Genomic DNA, 22,429 nt, shown 5'->3' with positions numbered 1-22,429 from the left:
TCAGAATAAGGACGGTGCAGGAAATAACTGTCTGCAGTGTATATCTTCCTCCAGATCCTGCAGTACACCTGAATGTAGCTGCATTGATTGATCAACTCCCTAAACCTTTCCTACTTCTGGGAGATTTTAATTCCCATAACGCCTTGTGGGTTGGTACCATACTTACTGGCCGAGGCAGAGATGTCGAAACTTTACTGACACCATTTGACCTTTGTCTCTTATGACCTTTACCGAGCCAGGTGGTGCAGTGGTTAGCACACTGGACTCGCATTCGGGAGGACGACGGTTCCATCCCGTCTCCGGCCATCCTGATTTAGGTTTTCCGTGATTTCCCTAAATCACTACAGGAATATGCCGGGATGGTTCCTTTGAAAGGGCACGGCCAATTTCCTTCCCCATCCTTTCCTCACCCAAGCTTGCACTCCGTCTCTAATGACCTCGTTGTCGACGGGACGTTAAACACTATCCTCCTCCTCCTCCTCCTCTTATTACCTTTGCCTCTTAAAAACTGGACCCACCATACATTTCAGTGTGGCTCACGGTAGTCACTCTGCCACTGATTTATCAATTTGCAGCTCAGGACTTCTCTGATCTATCCACTGGACAGCACATGATGACCTGTGTGGTAGTGACCACTTCCCGATCTACCTGTCACTGCCCGTGTCAGGCGCACAGACGCCTACCCGGATAGGCTTTGAACAAGTTGGACTGGGGAACTTTCACCTCTGCTGTCACTACTGAATCTCCCCCACTCGGCAACATTGTTGTGATGGTTGAGCAAGTGACTAACACAATTGTTTCTGCAGCAGAAAATGCGATACCTCGCTCTTTAGGGTGCCCGAGGTGTAAGGCAGTTGCTTGGTGGTCGCCGGAAGTCACTGAAGCAATTATAGAGTGTCGGCAAGTTCTACAGCGGCATAAGTGGCACCCTGCTGTGAAGCACGTCATAGCGTTTAAACGGCTCTGTGCCAATGTTCACTGTCTTATCACACAACGGAAGGAAGAGTGTCGGGAGAGATACGTCTCCACCATTCGGTGTCAAATGTCACCTTCCCAAGTCTGGGCAAAGATCAAATGTCTTTTCGGATACCAGGTCCCAACAGCTGTCCCTGGTGTAACCATAAATGGCGAGTTATGTACCGATGCACACGCGATTATTGAGCACTTTGCTTGAGCTTCTACGTCAGAGAATTACCTCTCAAGCCATTCACACTCTCAAATGGTGACTGGAAGGGAATGTCCTCTCGTTCACTACATGCTGCAGTGAATCCTGTAACGCCCCATTTACGTTGTGGGAGCTCCTCAGTGCCCTTGCACATTGCCCTAACACAGCTCCTGGCCCTGATCGCATCCACAGCCAGATGATTAAACATCTCTCATCTGACTACAAGCAACATCTTCTCGTCATCTTCAACCGGCTCTGGTGTGATGGCGTCTTTCCATCGCAGTGGTGGGAGAGTGCCATCATTCCGGTGCTCAATCCAAGTGAAAACCCTCTTGATGTGGATAGCTATCAACCCATCAGTGTCACCAACGTTCTTTGTAAGCAGCTGGAACATATGGTATGTTGGCGGTTGGGTTGGGTCCTGGAGTCACATGGCTTGCTGGCTCCATGTCAGGGTGGCTTCCGCCAGGGTCGCTCTACCACTGATAATCTTGTGTCCATGGAGTCTGCCATCCGAACAGCCTTTTCCAGATGGCAACACCTGATTGCTATCTTTTTTGACCTTACGTAAAGCATATGACACAACTTGGTGACACCATATCCGTGCCACAATGTATGAGTGGGGTCTCCAGGGACCACTCCCGATTTTTATCCAAAACTTCCTGTCGCTCCTTACTTTCCGTGTTCATGTTGGCGATTCTCATAGTTCCATCCATATCCAGGAGAATGGAGTCCCGCAGGGCTCTGTATTGAGTTTCTCTCTATTTTTAGTGGCCATTAACGTTCTAGCAGCAGCTCTCAGGCCCTCCGTCTCACCTTCTCTGTATGCAGACGACTTTGCATTTTGTACTGCTGCTCCAGTACTGTTGTTGCTGAGTGGCGCCTGCAGGGAGCCATCCACTAGGCACCATCATGGGCTCTAGCACACGGCTTCCAGTTTTCAGCCAAAAAGTCATGTGTCGTGCACTTCTGTCGGGGTCATATCGTTCATCCGGAACCTGCACTTTACCTTATTGATGATCCACTCACTGTAGTGGAGACATGTGAGTTCATAGGACTGGTTTTCGACACTCGATTGACTTGGATCCCTCATCTTCATCAGCTTAATCAGAAGTGCTGGCATCACCTCAGTGCCCTCCGTTGCCTGAGCAACACCAATTGGGGAGCAGATCGCTCTACCCTGCCGCAGCTCTACAGAGTCCTTGTCCAATCCTGAATTGACTATGGGAGTGTGGTTGATAGTTTGGCAGCACCCTCTGCATTGCATTTACTCGACCCTGTGCACCACTGTGAGATTCGATTAGCGACAGGAACTTTCAGGACAAGTCTGGTGACCAACGTACTGGTGGAGGCTGGTGTCCCTCCACTGCAGATCAGACGTGCGCAACGGCTCGCCAGTTACGCAGCACATATTCATAGTTCCCCTGAGCATCCGAATTACCGTCTCTTTTCCTGCCCGTGGCAGTCCATCTCCCGCATCGTCGGCCTAGATTAGGCCTAAAAATTGCGGTTCACGTGTGGTCCGTTCTCTCCAAACGAGTCCTTACACCACCTCTACTTGCGGTCCGTTCACGTACGCCTCCATGGTGTACACCTCGGCTGCAGCTTCGTCTGGACCTTTTGTGTAGTCCTAAGGGCTCCATTAACACACCCCCCGCCCCCCTTCTCCCTTCGCTCTCAATTCTTGATGTGTTTTTGGACTCTGGAGTGGTTTACACCTACGGCTCAATGGCTGATGGCTTCGCATATGTTCGTGGAGGAGGACATATTGAGCGGCACTCCTTGCAGGTTGGCTGCAGTGTTCTCACTGCAGAGCTGGCGACCATATCTCGTGCTCTTGAGTACATCTGCTCACGCCCTGGCGAGTCATTTCTCTTGTGTACTGACTCATTGAGCAGCCTACAAGCTGTTGACCAATGCTACCCTCACCATCCTCTGGTAGTGTTCATTCAGGAGTCCATCTATTCTCTGGAACATTCCTGCCATTCCATGGTGTTTGTGTGGATCCCAGGACATGTCGGAATCCCCGGCAACGAACTTGACAGGTTGGGCAAACAGACAATGCGGAAACCACTTCTGGAGGTAGACATCTCCAAAGCTGACCTGTGTTCTGTCTTACACTGCAGGGTTTTCCGGCTTTGGAAGATGGAATGGCATAATAGCACGCACAACAAACTCCGTGTCATTAGGGAGACTATGAATGTGTGGAAGTCTTTCATGCAGGCCTCACACAGGGAATCAGTTGTCCTCTGCCGGCTCTGCATTGGCTATAGGTGGCTGAAGCATGGTTACCTAGTCTACCGTGAGGACCCCCCTCAGTGTCGCTGTGGCTCCCAAATCACAGTGATCCATCTCTTGCTGGACTGCCCACTTTTAGCCACTCGGTGGCAGACTTTTAACTTTCCCAGCACACTGCCTTCAGTGTTGGGTGACAATGCCTCCACAGCAGTTTTATCTGTGAGAGTGGGTTTTATATTTCTACTTGGTTTTAGCGCATGTCCTTTGTCCCTCTGTGTACTCCACCCTAGTACATTTAGGATGGAGGTTTTAATGTGTTGCAGAGTGGCTGGCTTTCCCTTTTTATTCTCGTGGTTGGCCAGCCACTGTAATCTGCTTTCATGTTTTACTCTCTTCTGTTTCTAGCATCTCTGTTGTTTTCTTGTCCTCATTTGTTCCTTTTAGTGTTTGTTGCCTTCCCTTTGTTCTTGTGGCTTTTCCTTTCTTTCCGTTTTGTGTTATATGCTTCGTCCTTTTTATTCACACACTTGTGGCATTGTTTTGTTAGGAACAAGGGACCAATGACCTCGCAGCTTGGTCCCTTCTCCCCCTTTAAACCAACCAACCAAACTGGTCTACTCTGAGATTGACTTCTACCAGTTTTTCCATTCTTCTTGTGTAAGGAATTTGTGGTAGTGTTTTGCAACCATGACATAGTAAACTGATAGTTCAGTAATTTTCATATCTGTCAGCAACTGTTTTCTTTGGGATTGGCATTACTACTTTATTCTTGGTGCCTGAGGATATTTCACCTGTTTCATATATCTTGCATACCAGATGGAAGAGCTTTCTCATGGCTGGCTCTCCCGAGACTATCAGTAGTTCTGACAGTAGTTCTCACTTACCCTCTGACCTTGTTTAAACTAAAGATCTTTCAGAGCCCTGTCAAATTCTTCTCACAGTATCATGTCTCCTGTCGTATCTTCTTCTACACCCACTTTCTTTTCTATAATCTTGCCTTTAAGTTCATCTCCCTTGTATAGATCCCCTGTACACTCCTTCCATCTTTCAGCTTTCCATTCTTTGCTTAAGAGTACTTTTTCCTCTGAGCTCTTGATATCCGTACAGCTGCTTCGCTTTGCAAAACTAGCACAGATCTTTTTCTCCCACAAGTAAGTATGGATAGCTGAAATCATATGGATGAGTACATTATGATCGGGTAGCCCTAAACCAGTATTAACAGTTTCTCTTTCTGTGTGTCCACATTCAGCAATATGTTGTCTACAATACTTCCATTCTGTTGTGATTCAAGTAGGGTTATTTGTCATCCTTGAGCATTATAAGCTGTTGATAATGTGTCATTCCTCCAAAAACTCGCAGATAATTGGACCATACACTCCAAAATATGGTAAAATGATCTTACCAGCTAGTGGTTGCATTTTGAATTTTTTAGGGCTAGGTAGTTCAGGGTATTTCCAATGTATCCAAGGACACTTGGACTCTGCTTCAAAGTGTTTTATCTAAGTTTCATCACAGCTTAAAATCCCATCCAAAAGTGCCTCACATTTGCTATTGAAATAATTTGTGAGGTCAGTACAAATGCCCAATATCTGTTCCTCATGGTGTAGGGTAAGCTCTCTGGAAATAAACATTGCTCAAGCATTTCCAGTAGTTCAGTTTTTTATGCTCACATTCATCAACATCTACAAGCCACCTAATGGTGTGTGGCGGAGGGTACATTCAGTACCACTATCTGATCCGTCCAACCCTGTTCCACTCGCGAATAGTGCGTGGGAAGAATGATTGTCGGTAAACCTCTGTATTGGCTCTAATTTCTCGAATTTTCTCCTCTTCAATACGTGAGGTATATGTGGGGGGAAGTAATATGTTGTCTGACTCCACCTGAAAAGTGCTGTCCCAAAATTTCAATAGTAAATCTCTCTGTGATTCACAGTGTCTCTCTTGTAACACCTGCCAGTGAAGTTTGTGTAGCATCTCCGTAATGCTCTCTCGCCAGCTAAATGATCCTGTGACGAAATGCGCTGCTCTTCGTTTGATTTTCTCTATCTCCTCTATCAGTCCTACTTGATAGGGATCCCAGATAGATGAACAACACTCAAGAATTGGTTGAACAAGTGCCTTTTAAGCCACTTCTTTCATGGATGAGTTACATTTCCTTAAGAGTCTTCCGATGAATCTGACCCTTGGGTGTGCATTTCCCACTTTCTGTTTCATATGGTCATTGCACTTAAGGTCACTCTGGATAGTTACACCTAGATATTTTACTTCAGGTGCTGTCTCCAGCTTCAATAGTCTAGCTGTTCAGTACTGGATTTCTTTTCCTATGTATGCGCAATATGTTACATTTAAGTTCAGGGTAAACTGCCAGAGTCTGCACCATTCAAAAAGTATCTGCAGGTCTTTTTGCAAATTCTTACTATATCCTGCTGTTGCTACTGTGGTATAAACAACTGCATCATCTGTGAATAGCCTTAAAGAGTATCCGTTGCTTGCTATTAGATCATTTATATATATATTGTGAACAACAGTGGTCCTATCATGCGTCCCTGTGCTACTCCGGATATTATCTTTACCTCTGTCGATTTAGTTCCATTAAGAGTGACGTGTTAGAGTTTTATTTGCAAGAAAGTCTTGAATCCAGTCGCAGATCTGCTCCGATAATCCGTAAGCTCGAATTTTTTTCAGTTTGTGGGGTGCGGGACAGTGTCACATGCCATACTAAAGTCAAGGAACATGGCATCACCCTGAGCACCATTGTCCACTGTGCTGTGGATCTCATGGAGGAACAGAGCGAGCTGAGTTTTGGATGTTCTGTGGTTGCGGAATCCATGTTGATTTTTATAGAGGAGCTGTTCATTTTCCAAAAATGTCATAATTCTTGAGCATAAAACATGTTCCATAACTCTACAACAGATTGGCGTCAACGATGTGGGTCTATAATTGCGTGGATCTGTCTTACGGCCTTTCTCAAAAACGGGAATGATCTGCACTTTTTTCCAGTCGTTAGGTACAGTTCGATGCTCAAGCGATCTACAATAAATCACTTCTAGAAGGGGAGCAAGTTCTATAGCATAACCTTTATAGAATCTTACAGGTATCTCATCTGGTCCTGAAGCCTTTCCACTACTAAGCTATTGTAGCTGCTTTTTGATTCCGCGATATCTTATCCTAGTAGCTGCCATTTCGATGTTCGCGTGACCATTGAAAGGAGGACAGTGTTACAGTCTTCCGCAGTGAAACAACTTCGGAAGACCGAATTCAGTATTTCAGCCTTCCCTCTGTTATCTATCGTTTCGGTGCTGGGAGAATGAATAGATGATTTTGACCCACTTACTGATTTTACATATGACCAAAATCTCTTAGGGTTTTTACTAAGGTCGGTTGACGCGTCTTACTTTCAAAATTATTGAACGCTTCTCTCATTACACTCATTGCTCTCCTTATGCTCATTTTCACTTCATTCAGTTTTTGTATGTCAGCTAGATTTTTACTTCTCTTGAATCTGGGATGAAGTACTCTTTGTTTATGTAGTGCTTTTCTGACAGGGCTATTAAACCATGGTGGATCTTTCCCATCCCTTAAAACCTTACTCAGAACATACTTGTCTAGGGCATATTGAATGATGCCTTTGAATTTTTTTGCATTTGTTCTCCACATCTTCGTCCTCATCACCAAATATTTGATGCTGGATGCTATTATATTCTGAAATTTTTATCCTGTCCCATTTTCTGAGCAAATATATCTTCCTACTTTTCTTAACATTCCTTGTAGTACCCATCATCATAGATGCTGTCACAGCCTTATGATCACTGATACCTTCTCAGCGTTAACTGATTCGATAAGTTCAGGTCTGTTTGTTGCCAGGAGGTCTAAGACATTACCCTCACGAGTTGGTTCTTTAACTATCTGCTCAAGGTAATTTTTGGAAAAAAGACATCCAGAACAGTGCCACAGTGGCACCGGTTTTGATGGCATAACGCTACCAGTGTATACCTGGCAACTTGAAGTCACCCTATATTACCACAGCATGATCAGGAAAATTACTAAAGATATTTTGCAAGCTCTGTCTGAAGTCAACTGCAGATCCTGACCCAGGTAGTCTATAAAAGCATCCAATCACCTTTTTTTGACCGTTGTTTGATATTCAGTTTTACCCAGATTAATTCACATTCGGAATCCATGATAACCTCACTAGATGTTATCGGATATTTTACTACAATAAACAAGCCACCACCACTGACGACTAACCTATCCTTATGATAAACATTCCAGTCTGAATGTAGGATGTTGTTGTCATTATCTGGCTTTAACCAGGTTTCGGTTCCCAGTACTATCTGTGCATTATAATCTTCAATAAGTAATACTAATTCTGGGACCTTTCCTTGGATGCTCCTTCAGTTTACTAAAATCATATTAATCTTGTCTATCTCTGGTCTGCGAGCTCCAAGATTCTCTGAGGTCTCTGTGACTGATTTAACAGGCAAATTGTGTTTGCTCCCAAGGGAGGGGTCCTCTAATGTAAAAAAGCCCCATGTGCACACCACACCTACTCCACTACCATAGTAGCCGCTTCCTGCATGTAATGCACACCTGACCTATTAAGGGGAACCCTAGAATTCTGCACCTGACAGGAGAGGTCAAGAAATTTGTTTCAGATACCGTTGCAGAGCCATCTGAACCTCTGGTTTAGGCCTACCAATTTTCTCCAAACCAGAGGATCGCAATCAATCCTGGGTACAATGCTACAAATAGACAACTTAGCCTGCTCCCCGTGTGTGTTGCTAGTTGCCTTCACCAAATCAGCTAGCCACCGAAAGGAGCCGAGGGTGGCCTCAGAATGCAAGCGACAGGCATCGTTTGTGCTGAAATGTGCCACTGCATGCAGCCGGTTGCATCCAGTGTGCTTGATAGTCGCCAGCAGGACCTACTTCACATCACAGATAAGACCTCTCGGCAAACATACCGAATGCACACTGGAATTCTTTCTCGCCTTGCCTGCTATCTCCCTGAGGGGCCTCCATTACCTTCCCAACATTGGAGCTCCCAATGACTAACATACCCACCCTTTGTTCTTGTCTGGACTGGGCAGGAAAATTAACTGTTGGCCCAACAGGAGAGGCATCCCATGCTGGCTCAGAGTTATTATCCACACTGGGAAGCACCTCGTACCTGTTGCTAAGACGTAGGGAGCCAGCTGCACAGCCTGCTCCCTCTTTCCCCTTCTGCCCAGTGACATGCAAACCCAGCACTGTCTGCCACCCACTTTGGAGTGAGGAGCGACCGGTCAGATGTTGTGTATCAGAAGCTGCAGTGACATCCGGGCCACAAGGGGATTCTAGTGACACCAAAGGTGGCACAGGTCTCGTCACTGGCACCCCAACGTCACCGCAACTTCGAGCATCAGCTAGGAGCTTGTCGACGGTAACCAATGCACTTCCAGCTATTTATGGACAGCAGCCAACTCTCTTTGTGTCCACTCACAACAAGCACAGTCCCCAGCCATATCGTACTCTGTATAAAATAGGTATAAGGTGTCAAATGGTGCTACTGAGTTTGAAAATATACCAAGGGCAAAGAAAGTAACACTAAAAGTTGGTTTGCAGATTTCTCACTGAAGTCTGAGACCGCTAGCTATTAAAAAGAAAAAAATTTCTCCACACAGAAAATTTACACTAGAAAGCTGCCCTACTCAATGATATTCTCGAGACTTATGCAAAAACAAAAACTAAGATTAATTTTCTAACCACTAGTCTACACAGTAAAATACACATATACAGTTCACTTCTTTTCAGAAGCACATGAACAAAAAACAAAGACTAAATTCATTTACAATTTATCACACAAGTGCTGCTGTTGCTCAGCTGCGTGTCCTCTCAGCTCGGTGGCTGCCGCTACACGGGGGTTGGAACTTTAATAGTGGCAACTATTTATTCACAGCTCGTACAAAATACATACGTGTTTCAAAGTTCTACTGACCTTCAAAGTAGTCACTAGCATTGTGTATAACCCATTGCCAGCGATGTGGAAGTCGTAGTATACTCTTAGCAGTGTCAGTTGTGTTGGCAGTTCAAGTGGTGGGGTCTATTGCCTGACGAATTTGTAGCAGTTCTGAAGCGAATGCTGTGAAGCGTTTCCTTTTTTTTAGAAATAGAGTGACAATAAGCGGATTACAGAGTACCTGACGGCTCAACACAAAAGTTTTGTCTCAAGGACAGATAGTGTTGAGGATCAGTGGACAAAGTTCAAAACCATCGTACAATATGCGTTAGATGAGTATGTGACAAGCAAGATCGTAAGAGATGGAAAAGAGCCACCGTAGTACAACAACCGAGTTAGAAAACTGCTGCGGAAGCAAAGGGAACTTCACAGCAAACATAAACATAGCCAAAGCCCTGCAGACAAAGAAAAATTATGTGAAGCGAAATGTAGTGTGAGGAGGGCTATGCGAGAGGCGTTCAATGGATTCGAAAGTAAAGTTCTGTGTACTGACTTGGCTGAAAATCCTAAGAACTTTTGGTCTTATGTCAAAACGGTAGGAGGATCAAAACAAAATGTCCAGACACTCTGCGACCAAAATGGTACTGAAACACATGATAACAGACTAAAGGCCGAAATACTAAATGTCTTCTTCCAAAGCTGTTTCACTGAGGAAGACTGCACTGTAGTTCCTTCCCTAGATTGTCGCACAGATGACAAAATGGTAGATATCGAAATAGACGACAGAGGGATAGAGAAACAATTAAAATCGCTCAAAAGAGGAAAGGCCGCTGGACCTGATGGGTACCAGTTCGATTTTACACAGAGTACGCGAAGGAACTTGGCCCCTTCTTGATGCGGTGTACCGTAGGTCTCTAGAAGAGCGTAGCGTTCCAAAGGATTGGAAAAGGGCACAGGTCATCCTCGTTTTCAAGAAGGGATGTCGAACAGATGTGCAGAACTATAGACCTATATCTCTAATGTCGATCAGTTGCAGAATTTTGGAACACGTATTATGTTAGAGTATAATGACTTTTCTGGAGACTAGAAATCTAGTCTGTAGGAATCAGCATGGATTTAGAAAAAGACGGTCGTGTGAAACCCAGCTCGCACTATTCGTCCATGAGACTCAGAGGGCCATAGACACGGGTTCACAGGTAGATACCGTGTTTCTTGACTTCTGCAAAGTGTTTGACACAGTTCCCCACAGTTGTTTAATGAACAAAGTAAGAGCATACGGACTATCAGGCCAATTGTGTGATTGGATTGAGGAGTTCCTAGATAACAGAACCCAGCATGTCATTCTCAATTGAGAGAAGTCTTCCGAAGTAAGAGTGATTTCAGGTGTGCCGCAGGGGAGTGTCATAGGACCGTTGCTATTCACAATATACATAAATGACCTAGTGGATGACATCGGAAGTTCACTGAGGCTTTTTGCGGATGATGCTGTGGTGTATCGAGAGGTTGTAACAATAGAAAATTGTACTGAAATGCAGGAGGATCTGCAGCGAATTGACGCTTGGTGCAGGGAATGGCAATTGAATCTCAATGTAGACAAGTGAAACGTGCTGCGAATACATAGAAAGATAGATCCCTTATCATTTAGCTACAAAATAGCAGGTCAGAAACTGGAAGCAGTTAATTCCATAAATTATCTGGGTGTCGGCATTAGGAGTAATTTAAAATGGAATGATCATATAAAGTTGATCATCGGTAAAGCAGATGCCAGACTGAGATTCATTGGAAGAATCCTAAGGAAATGCAATTCGAAAACAAAGGAAGTAGGTTACAGTACGCTTGTTCGCCCACTGCTTGAGTACTGCTCAGCAGTGTGGGATCCGTACCATATAGGGTTGATAGAAGAGATAGAGAAGATCCAACGGAGAGCAGCGCACTTCGTTACAGGATCATTTAGAAATCGCGAAAGCGTTAAGGAGATGATAGATAAACTCCAGTGGAAGACTCTGCAGGAGAGACGCTCAGTAGCTCGGTACGGGCTTTTGTTGAAGTTTTGAGAACATACCTTCACCGAAGAGTCAAGCAGTATATTGCTCCCTCCTATGTATATCTTGCGAAGAGACCATGAGGGTAAAATCAGAGAGATTAGAGCCCACACAGAATCATACTGACAATCCTTCTTTCCACAAACAATACGAGACTGGAATAGAAGGTAGAACCGATAGAGGTACTCAGGGTACCCTCCGCCACACACCGTCAGGTGGCTTGCGGAGTATGGATGTAGATGTAGAACTCATGAGGACTTAAGTCAGGCGAGTGCAGTAGGTGGTATAGCAGTTAGCAGCCCCATCAGTCAAACAAATCAGTAACAACTTGCGTTCTGTACTTGCTTGAGCACTGTCCTGCAAAATGATGGTCAGGTCCTGCCTCTATGCTGTTGATTTTTGGAACACAACCTACGACCAGCTTAGAGACCGAAGTGATGACACTTTCTGCAGGACCTGACCATTTTGCTGGACAATGCTCAAGCACATACAGTGCAAGGTGTTGCTGATTTTTTTGACTGATGGGGCTGCTAAGTGCTATACCACCTACTGCACTCGCCTGAATTAAGCCCTCATGAGTTCAACTCGATTTCTAAACTGAAGGAAACACTTCATGACATTTGCTTCAGAACTACTACAAATTCGTCGGGCAATAGACCGTGCCGCTCGAATAAAGTTCCAACCCTCGCATAACTCATCAGGGTTCTTGGATAAATGAATTGGTACAGACTTAGAACATCAGACTCAATACTGCTACCAGTTGCATGAAGCAGCATTAGTCGGTTATGCTTTTGTAGCCCCTCGTGTGGGTTGTGCAACTGCTGCAATAGTGTTTGTTCATCTAAGAGGACATTTCTGATTGTGGTGCACTTTCTGAAACTGCAAATCAGATCAGAGTGCTGTTCTTCTAAAGTACTTTCTTTGAGCAGACACGTTGTCTCAACTGAGACCATAGACATTATGATTACATAAATATTGATCAAACAAATGACTAACACTCTTCACTTGTTAGCCAGCTAATGCTTACAAAAGTTTCAGTTCCCTATATGTTACACATTGCCTCCACTCTTTGATTGTTGAATGAAACTTCAGAGACATTACCAATCCACCATTTTTCATCATATATACAGGCAATGTATTGGCCCAGTTGTAAGGTTGTAATATTTCTGAATGAAACTGTTGCTTGACTTTAGTCAACATTTGCCACAAAAAAATTTGTATCATTGGATACTTTAGTAATACAAACTTGCTTTTCATTTAATGACACAAAATGGCGAGTCTCTCTTGTTCCTGATACTGTGCAGCCATTTTTGAACCTTGCTTTCTGCCTAGTTTTTAATGTTTCAGTTTCTTCTTTTGAAACAAAAATGAATTAGATTCCTCTGATATTCTTTGTACAGTATTTAAACAAATCAGTTGGTGCAAAATCTGGTCCTCAGTTGGTCTCTGAAGCTCTTGCTGCTAGTTGCTTTACAGTTCCTCCAATTCCATCACATGGAGATTTTCCGTGGCTTGTAGCAAAAAAGTTCCATTCAGCTGAGATTCCAAAGTCATTTTGATGGTGGCAGAATGTCAGAAAATTTTTGCAGTTTTTGTACTGCGCTGCTGGCCCATCACTGAAGTGGTAAATGTACGTGAGTTTTCGAAGGAGGAATTTTAGATCTTCTATTAATGTCACTATGGAATCATGTACAGCGATTGCATAATTTTTTAGGCTGTCACTTGTTATACAGTATCTGATGCTACTGATGTCAAAGTACACAACAAATGGGTGTAAAGTTGCTTGGCAATTATTCCAGTGAAAACCTTGAGCTGCACCCTGGACAATGAAGGAATAATTTTCAGCAAAGTCCGTTGATATGATCTGTTCAGTTGCCTTACAGCTTTATTTTATGCTTTTTAGGTACTTGCTCTGGTGCTTTGCAACATAATGATGAGTGGAAAATTTGTCAATTTTTGAAATAAGATCTTCAGTAAAATCCTCAGTGGTCATCTGCTTGGTTTCTAATCCATCTCTATCAGTGTACACCCACTGTTTGAACTCAATGGTATCATCTGGATCACTGTCTTCAAAACTGCTTTCTAAAAACTGTTCCAGTTGTTCTTTTCCCAGACAGATTACACAGCAATGAAGCATGCAGTCTTTGGATTCCAGATAACACACTGATTTAGCAATCAGACTCTTATAATCTTCTTTAATTGGAGTGCTTGCAAGCATTAGTTCACATTTTGGTGTAAAGTGCAAACACAGACTGAGTGGGTTCCTGCACCGCCCACTCAATTTGCAAAATTTGGAAAATCCGATTTCAGGCCCATGCTGAAGTTGATATGCAGCAAACATTTCTTTCACGTTATTCAGAAGAAGGTATTTTTGCATCAAAACTTTCTTTCCTTCTATTATAATTGATACACAGTCTTTTTTACCGGGACAAATTGTTCATTCTGAAGAAAAAAAAATGTTATCACTCTTTCTTTTATGCCATTTGGAATCTTCTTGCAACACTTGTTCTTTGGCAGAGCTAATATACCATTTTCTGCCTGTAACATCCTTGCTGCTTTTACCATCCTCTCTGAAACACCAAATTCTTGCATTGTCTCTTTTATTGTCCAGATTTGTGGCACTAATGTCAGTATCTGCATTTTTTAGGTTGCGTTGACAATTGCAACTTCCCTTTCAATTCTTTAATCAGCTGCTCATAATCTTTACAATCAGGACATGTCTTGCTTGTACTAGGTGTTTGAAGATCTTTTGGGGCGAATCCTCGAGCAGCAGCAATGTTATTCGCAATTGCCTCTTGAGCTTCACTTATTTTTCGTTTTGTGTAATCTTTCACGTCCCTTTTTGGTACACTCTGAAATTTTAGAGGGGAGACCCCAAAAGCAGTTAGACTTTAATTGATTGACACTTCTGGATATGCTTCATCTTCTGACTGGTTTGAAATTAACTGTGATTTTTCTGCTCTCTTTGCTAAAAATTGTTTTCTGCTAGTTGGACAGATCTTCTGGCCAGGTTTCACATTGCTCTTAGTCACGACTTGCTGTTTCCACATTGACAATCCGTAAACCCTTTTTAACAGAATGGTCCTTTGCACCAAAAGGATTAAAACAAAATCTCTATAGAAAGCCATATATGTCCACAAGTATTACTTTGTGGTGAAAGCATATTTGTGATTTTCAGTAAAACATATCTCACTTCTTTGGTTTATTAATTCCTGTTACTCTACCGAAAATTTTTTGATTGGAATGAAGCCATGTTGATGTGTGTGTATGTGTGTGTGTGTGTGTGTGTGTGTGTGTGTGTGTGTGTGTGTGTGTGTTTTCTTATGTTGATGTTGTGGTCTTCAGTCCTGAGACTGGTTTGATGCAGCTCTCCATGCTACTCTATCCTGTGCAAGCTTCTTCATCTCCCAGTACCTACTGCAACCTACATCCTTCTGAATCTGCTTAGTGTATTCATCTCTTGGTCTCCCTCTACGATTTTTACCCTCCATGCTGCCCTCCAATACTAAATCGGTGATCCTTTGATGCCCCAGAACATATCCTGTCGACTGACCCCTTCTTCTGGTCAAGTTGTGCCACAAACTTTTCTTCTCTCTAATCCTATTCAATACTTCCTCATCAGTTATGTGATCTACCCATCTAATCTTCAGCATTCTTCTGTAGCACCACATTTCGAAAGCTTCTATTCTCTTCTTAACCAAACTATTTATCGTCCATGTTTCACTTCCATACATGGCTACACTCAACACACATACTTTCAGAAACAACTTTCTGACACTTAAATCTATACTCGATGTTAACAAATTTCTGTTTTTCAGAAACGCTTTCCTTGCCACTGCTAGTCTACATTTTATATCCTCTCTACTTCGACTATCATCAGTTATTTTGATCCCGAAATAGCTAAACTCCTTTACTACTTAAAGTGTCTCATTTCCTAATCTAATTCCCTCAGCATCACCCGAATTAATCCAACTACATTCCATTATCCTCGTTTTGCTTTTGTTGATGTTCACCTTATATCCTCCTTTCAAGACACTGTCCATTCCATTCAACTGCTCTTCAAAGTCCTTTGCAGTCTCTGACAGAATTACAATGTTATCGGCGAACCTCAAAGTTTTTATTTCTTCTCCATGGATTTTAATACCTATTCCAAATTTTTCTTTTGTTTCCTTTACTGCTTGCTCAATATACAGATTGAATAACATCGGAGAGAGACTACAACCCTGTCTTACTCCCTTCCCAACCACTGCTTCCCTTTCATGTCCCTCAACTCATATAACTGCCATCTGGTTTCTGTACAAATTATAAATAGCCTTTCGCTCCCTGTATTTTACACCTGCCACCTTTAGAATTTGAAAAAGAGTATTCCAGTCAACATTGTCAAAAGCTTTCTCTAAGTCTACAAATGCTAGAAACGTAGGTTTGCCTTTCCTTAATCTTTCTTCTAAGATAAGTCGTAAGGTCAGTATTGCCTCACGTGTTCCTGTATTTCTACGGAATCCAAACTGATCTTCCCAGAGGTCAGCTACTACTAGGTTTTTCCATTCGTCTGTAAAGAATTCATGTTAGTATTTTGCAGCTGTGGCTTATAAAACTGATTGTTCGGTAATTTTCACATCTGTCAACACCTGCTTTCTTTGGTATTGGAATTATTATATTCTTCTTGAAGTCTGAGGGTATTTCGCCTGTTTCATACATCTTGCTCACCAGATGGTAGAGTTTTGCCAGGGCTGGCTCTCCCAAGGCCGTCAGTAGTTCCAGTGTAATGTTGTCTACTCCGGGGCCTTGATCTTTCAGTGCTCTGTCAAACTCTTCACGCAGTATCGTGTCTCCCATTTCACCTTCATCTACATCCTCTTCCATTTCCATAATACTGTCCTCAAGTACATCGTCCTTGTATAGACCCTCTATATACTCCTTCCACCTTTCTGCTTTTCCTTCTTTCCTTAGAACTGGGTTTCCATTTGAGCTCTTGATATTCAAACAAGTGGCTCTCTTTTCTCCAAACATCTCTTTAATTTTCCTGTAGGTATCTTACCCCTCGTGAGATGAGCCTCTACATCCTTGCACTTGTCCTCTAGCCATCCCTGCTTAGCCATTTTGGACTTCCTGTCGATCTCATTTTTGAGATGTTTGTATTGCTCTCCATTTACTGCATTTTTATATTTTCTCCTTTCATCAGTTAAATTCAATATTTCTTCTGTTACCCAAGGATTTCTACAAGCCCTCGTCTTTTTACCTACTTGATCCTCTGCTGCCTTCACTACTTCATCCCTCAAAGCCACGTATTTTTCTTCTACTGTATTTCTTTCCCCCATTCCTGTCAGTTGTTCCCTTATGCTCTCGCTGAAACTCTGTACAACCTCTGGTTCTTTCAGTTTATCCAGGTTCCATCTCCTTAAATTCCCACCTTTTTGCAGTTTCTTCAGTTTTAATCTACAGGTCATAACCAATAGATTGTGGTCAGAGTCCACATCTGCCCCTGGAAATGTCTTACAATTTAAAACCTGGTTCCTAAATCTCTGTCTTACCATTATATAATCTATCTGATACCTTTTAGTATCTCCAGGGTTCTTCCATGTATACAACCTTCTTCCATGATTCTTAAACCAATTGTTAGCTATGATTAAGTTGTGCTCTGTGCAAAATTCTACCAGGCGGCTTCCTCTTTCATAACTTACCCCCAATCCATATTCAATTACTACGTTTCCTTCTCTTCCTTTTCCTGCTGTTGAATTCCAGTCACCCATGACTGTTAAATTTTCATCACCCTTCACTATCTGAATAATTTCTTGTGTTTCATCATACATTTCTTCAATTTCTTCATACATTTCTTCAATTTCTTCGTCATCTGCAGAGCTAGTTGGCATATAAACTTGTAGTACAGTAGTAGGTGTGGGCTTCGTATCTATCTTTGCCACAATAATGCGTTCACTATGCTGTTTGTAGTAGCTTACCCGCATTCCTATTTTCCTATTCATTATTAAAGCTACTCCTGCATTACCCCTATTTGATTTTGTGTTTATAACCCTGTAGTCACCTGACCAGAAGTCTTGTTCCTCCTGCCACCGAACTTCACTAATTCCCACTGTATCTAACTTTAACCTATCCATTTCCCTTTTTAAATTTTCTAACCTACCTGTCCGATTAAGTGATCTGACATTCCACGCTCCCATCCGTAAAACGCCAGTTTTCTTTCTCCTGATAACGACCTCCTCTTGAGTAGTCCCCGCCCGGAGATCCGAATGGGGACTATTTTACCTCCGGAATATTTTACCCAAGAGGACGCCATCATCATTTAATCATACAGTAAAGCTGCATGTTTTTTTCAGATGACATGCAGAATCATTTGCAAGGCCAATGACACATGGTACTGAAACATCGTTGATATTCATTACACTACAATTAAATTTATGCTTCCAATTGCTGTTTGTTTCCTTGTTAGATAAAGTAGAAGTGGTGTATATTTGCAACTGAAAAATATGAAACAATCATAGATAATGGGAACTTTCTTAAGAATGCGACAGAAAAAATTTAAATAACCTGATAAACATTTCTAAAGAGTCACCCCGTCCCTTGAAATAATTTTTACTTACCAAAAAAAGATGTTTATCCAGTAATGACAACACACTTAACATCATTTAAAAAGGCACATACAACATCTGAACATTCTTCACTACACAACAGTGTGCTTCAGTTTGATTGTTGAAGCATGTTACCAAACTCCAAAATAAAAACAAATTATTCTAATCAGACAAGGTGAGCTCAGATAACTCAGTTATTATTTGAGCAATCTGGATGCCACTTGCAGAGCTTTATGACATACTGAGAGGTTGCAGATAACTATAGTATCAGCTGCAGAAAGTTATTCTTTCAGTAGATACAAGGCAATAAAGTATAGTCAAAATTTGTTACGACAAGATTTATGAGCCACTTTGATAGCACACTATGATGAATTTACCATACTTTGACCTTTTGTACGATAACTGAGCTTTATACCCAAAAAGTTGTACAGGATCATAAAGTTTCAGCACGACAGGTCTCTTAGATCCTGAACAATGGTAAAACAAAGTTGATCATTTATTCATTTCAGTCGCAATGTCAACAAACAAGCCTTTACGAAAACGTGCCTAGTGGCCCCACCATACTTCTTATGAAGCTGTATTTTGATAGTACTTTATGTAGTGTCTATATGTACATCCTGTAAAAATTTCATCGAAATTGGAGATGATCGAGTAGGGATCCTTAGGCCACTTGAGATGTCAACAGCTATTACATGGGAGTGGAAATACCATCTGTTCTCATTACCAAAGCTGTCATTGGCTCAGAAAGGTGTTCAATATTTACTCACAAAAATCTTTGATCCTTTGTCCAATAACATAAAATATCCAACACATGGCAATCCAAATTTTCAATCTTGTCTAAAATAATTTCTTCTGGACAATGTCTCCCATTCTTTTTAGCGTTTTTAAAGACTAATGCCAGAGGCATCAAAAAGTGTTTATACATTTTGAACATTCTTACAGCATTTATTTTCATAACTACAAGTGTACTTTCTTGTTAAATTTATTGTGCCAAATGATTGTTGAAGGATAGTTTAAAATTATTGGCCTTCTGCACCAATACATTTCCGAGTATGAGTTGTCACAGATTCTGTAGCTCACACTGTAGTGTCCATTGGGAATTCTGTGCACCCTGCTTGACTCTCATCCCAAAGTCTATCCAGCTTGCCTGGGACGCAGTAAGAGGGAACGTGTACTGTTGTAACAGCACTTGTTCCCACCTACTTTGCCCCATAAGAACCAAATGGAGTGGTATGAGGCTGGAGAGTGTTAAGGAAACTCTGTGGGTCCCAAGTGTCCTGTCACTGACCAGGTACAGTTTGCTCAGTGCGTGCCCACACATACCTGCAATAGTGTGGACGAGTACTTTCTCATTTCACTTCAATTAAGATAACTTTGCAATTGATGCTTCAATGAGTTGGCGTGGTGGAGGTTGGGCATTAGCTAGTTGTAGCTGTTCCTTTAGCTCCATGTGTTCACTGTGTTGCATGTTCAGCAGGCACAAGCAGCAGCCTTGCCAGGCAACGCAGGGTGGATGAGGTGGAAGTGGGATAGTTGAAGACACAAGACACATTGTTTCTGCATGCATAACTGCATGTTATGTATAAGCTGGCAACTGCACTCCCCTCTACAGACATCTGTCAGCCACAAAGTTATTTTAATTGAAGTATAGTAATAAAATCTGTCAGTGCCATACATGGCAAGAATGCAATAGAAAATGTAATCAGCTTACATGTCAGGTACTTCCTCAAGTTCAGGCAACTTCAAGATGGAAAAGCCCAAAGAGACCTATAGCAGAGTAACTGCACCATTTGTTCACTCCAGGCAAATTTGTAGCTTTTTCAACAATAATGCGGGGCTTTTCTTCAGCTCAGTAGCTGATTGACGGGTCCATTAAATTTGAGTTGTACTCCCATCCAAACTATAGGGGCCATAAATCCTAGTTCACAGGTAACCACCACTAAAAGTAGTTTACAGAACTGTACCCTTTGGTGTAAGTTGTCATCACATAGTGTCAGAATGAATGAAAGCAACTTGCTTCCTCATTTCAGAGTGCATCACACACTACTTGAACTTTCACCTCACTGTGTGACCATACCTGGAAGAATTTTGTGGGGAACATTAAAACACATCAAACACCACATTGAGCAGTCATGACTGGCAGACATGCAATGTCACCCTAATTGGCAGTTTTGCCTATCACACACTGTTACACATACCTTGAATTGGTGTCGTAAAGGTGTAATTGTTACCCTCATTTGGTTGACCAGCCCCATGCCGTCTCTCCACTGTCTCTGAATCATAGCAACATTCTCAGTTTCCAATACCATTCCATAACCTACTTCCACATTTCAAGGCCCAAACATACATTTGCCATCTTGATCTTGGTCTCCTGACCGTGACTGGAGTTCACAACTAGAACAATGATTTTCTGCTATTTACTGAGAAAACGTAAAATTAGTCTGTTCCAGAAATTTAACAGTGTGGGTAGGAAAAAAAATCTGTGACCACCTTGTTCTCTGTGTACATCTTTTTGGCAAATCACCTATCTTTTTTTTAATTAAATTTTAGTCTAGTGTGCTACTTAGTAACCTTTAAGTAGTCAGTACATAGCTGTGCACAAGACTAACTGTATATACCAGGATGAATTTTCACTCTGCAGCAGTGTGTGTGCTGAGTTAAAACTTGTTGGCAGGTTAAAATTGTGTTCTGGACCAGGGCTGGAATCAGGGGTCTTTGACTTTTGTAGGTGATTGCTCTACCTACTGAGCTGTTCGGGCACGATTCACCCACTTAGTTGGGATATGCAAAGGTTCTGTGCTAGAGTCATGGTCTGGCACACAGTTTCAACTTGGCGTACACTCCACTGCAGAGCGAAGATCCGTATCGAAAAAGTCCCTTAGGCTTTGGCTAAGCCTTTTCTCTACAATGTCTTTTCTTCCAGGATTGCTAGTCTCATAAGGTATGCAGGAGAACTTGTGTGAAGTTTGGAAGTAGGAGATGAGGTTCTGGCTGAATTAAGCCACTGAAGGGAATTGATTCCTTTGTGGGTAGCAGATACAGAGGAGTTGCCTGTAAAAGGAAAGGTTTCCAGGTTGAAGTTCCATTCCGGCATAGGGATTTAATCTGCCAGGAAGTTTCAAATTGAATATATATAGCCTGTAACCGTTAACTAAGTAACAAGGAGCTGTGACAGATAGACCTTCTTAAATTTTTTCCATGCTTATAGCATTTGAAGGTCAGTGCCCAGACATCAGTTTTCTAAAGCACTATGATGCAATTCTTAAAGGAGTCAGGAAAATTGTCTTTGAAAATTGATTTGTGACAGCTGTTGATCGCAAAGCCAGGGTCATGATTCTTCTGGAACATCTTGGAATTCTCAGGGAATTACAATTTATCTGGAAAAATAAGGGAAATCTCGGAGAATTCTGTGCTTTTAACTGAACACTGGAATTTAACTTTATTGAGCTGTATAAATCACAATTTTTAAAATACTTAATATTTCAAAGTGTGGTTTATTTTAATATTAGTCCATATAATTATTGATGTTTACAGCGAAGAGGAAAGAAAAGTCATTACTGTGAGATGCTCAGTACCATGACCCCCTCACTATTACTTTCTCAAGAGCTTCTTATGACATCGTCTTCTTCCTTATACCTGGAATTCTCTGTCTTTTTTGCTCCAAGTTTGAGTAATCACCCAGAAAGCATTTTGAACAAAACTGTCATAGTTGCCAGGAGCTGAATGTGTAGTGTACAATTCTAGTACTTGAAAAGTCGTCAGTACGAATCTCATTGGTAACAATTTAACTTTTTATGTCTATCTAAATTGCATGTTTATTAACAAAATGATATGTTAACAAATATTTTTTAATAAAAATAACATCTTCCTGTTTTTAAGTACTAATCACATGAAAATACTAGTGATTACATTAAATTGAAATTTATACAAAAATACTAAATACTGACTGCAAAAATACACTGTATTTCTAAAGATTGAACAATATTATTGATGTTCATACGACTTTTTAATTGCACAATGAATTATTTTGCATTTCTATCAAATTTTCATTTATTTCCTTATGATTAGTAATTAAAAAATAGAGGTGATATTTTTACCAAAAAGATTCAGTGTTTGTTAGCTAACTTGCCATTTAACAAATATGCAATTTAAATAAAAGTTAGAAAAGGTGCTACCAGTGAAATTATGATTAGTAGACTTCCATGCTATACACTCAGCTGTCGGCTGCTATGCTGATAAGCTTAAAATGTTTTGTAGGTAACAGCATTGGAAACCTGCTTTTTTAGCATGATTTTTTCAGGGATTTTAGAATTATGTCATACCGCTTTAGGAAATTGATGTCTGGGCACTGACTTTCAAATCCTCAAAGTATAAAGGAAATCCAACAAGACCAGTTGATCCATTCTGTATTGCCCACTGCACCAGCACTTTTATACTGCTCTTTATAATATGGCACTGTCCCT

General features: G+C 41.7%; 1 protein-coding gene and 1 non-coding gene across 8 annotated transcripts in view; both read left to right on the top strand.

Moving 5' to 3' along the window:
- LOC126292295 (protein piccolo-like) overlaps nt 1-22,429 on the top strand; it is a 153,541-nt gene that overhangs the window by 20,972 nt on the left and 110,140 nt on the right. The gene's annotated exons all lie outside the window — the stretch shown is intronic.
- On the top strand, nt 234-306 carry Trnaa-cgc (transfer RNA alanine (anticodon CGC)). Its single transcript has one exon. It is a non-coding gene; the product is annotated as a tRNA-Ala (tRNA).

This window comes from Schistocerca gregaria, chromosome 9 (genome assembly GCF_023897955.1).
Source record: "Schistocerca gregaria isolate iqSchGreg1 chromosome 9, iqSchGreg1.2, whole genome shotgun sequence".
Classification (NCBI taxonomy): Eukaryota; Metazoa; Arthropoda; class Insecta; order Orthoptera; family Acrididae; genus Schistocerca; species Schistocerca gregaria.
Note: the sequence above shows the minus strand (reverse complement) of the source record. Positions and strands in the feature narration are given on the sequence as shown.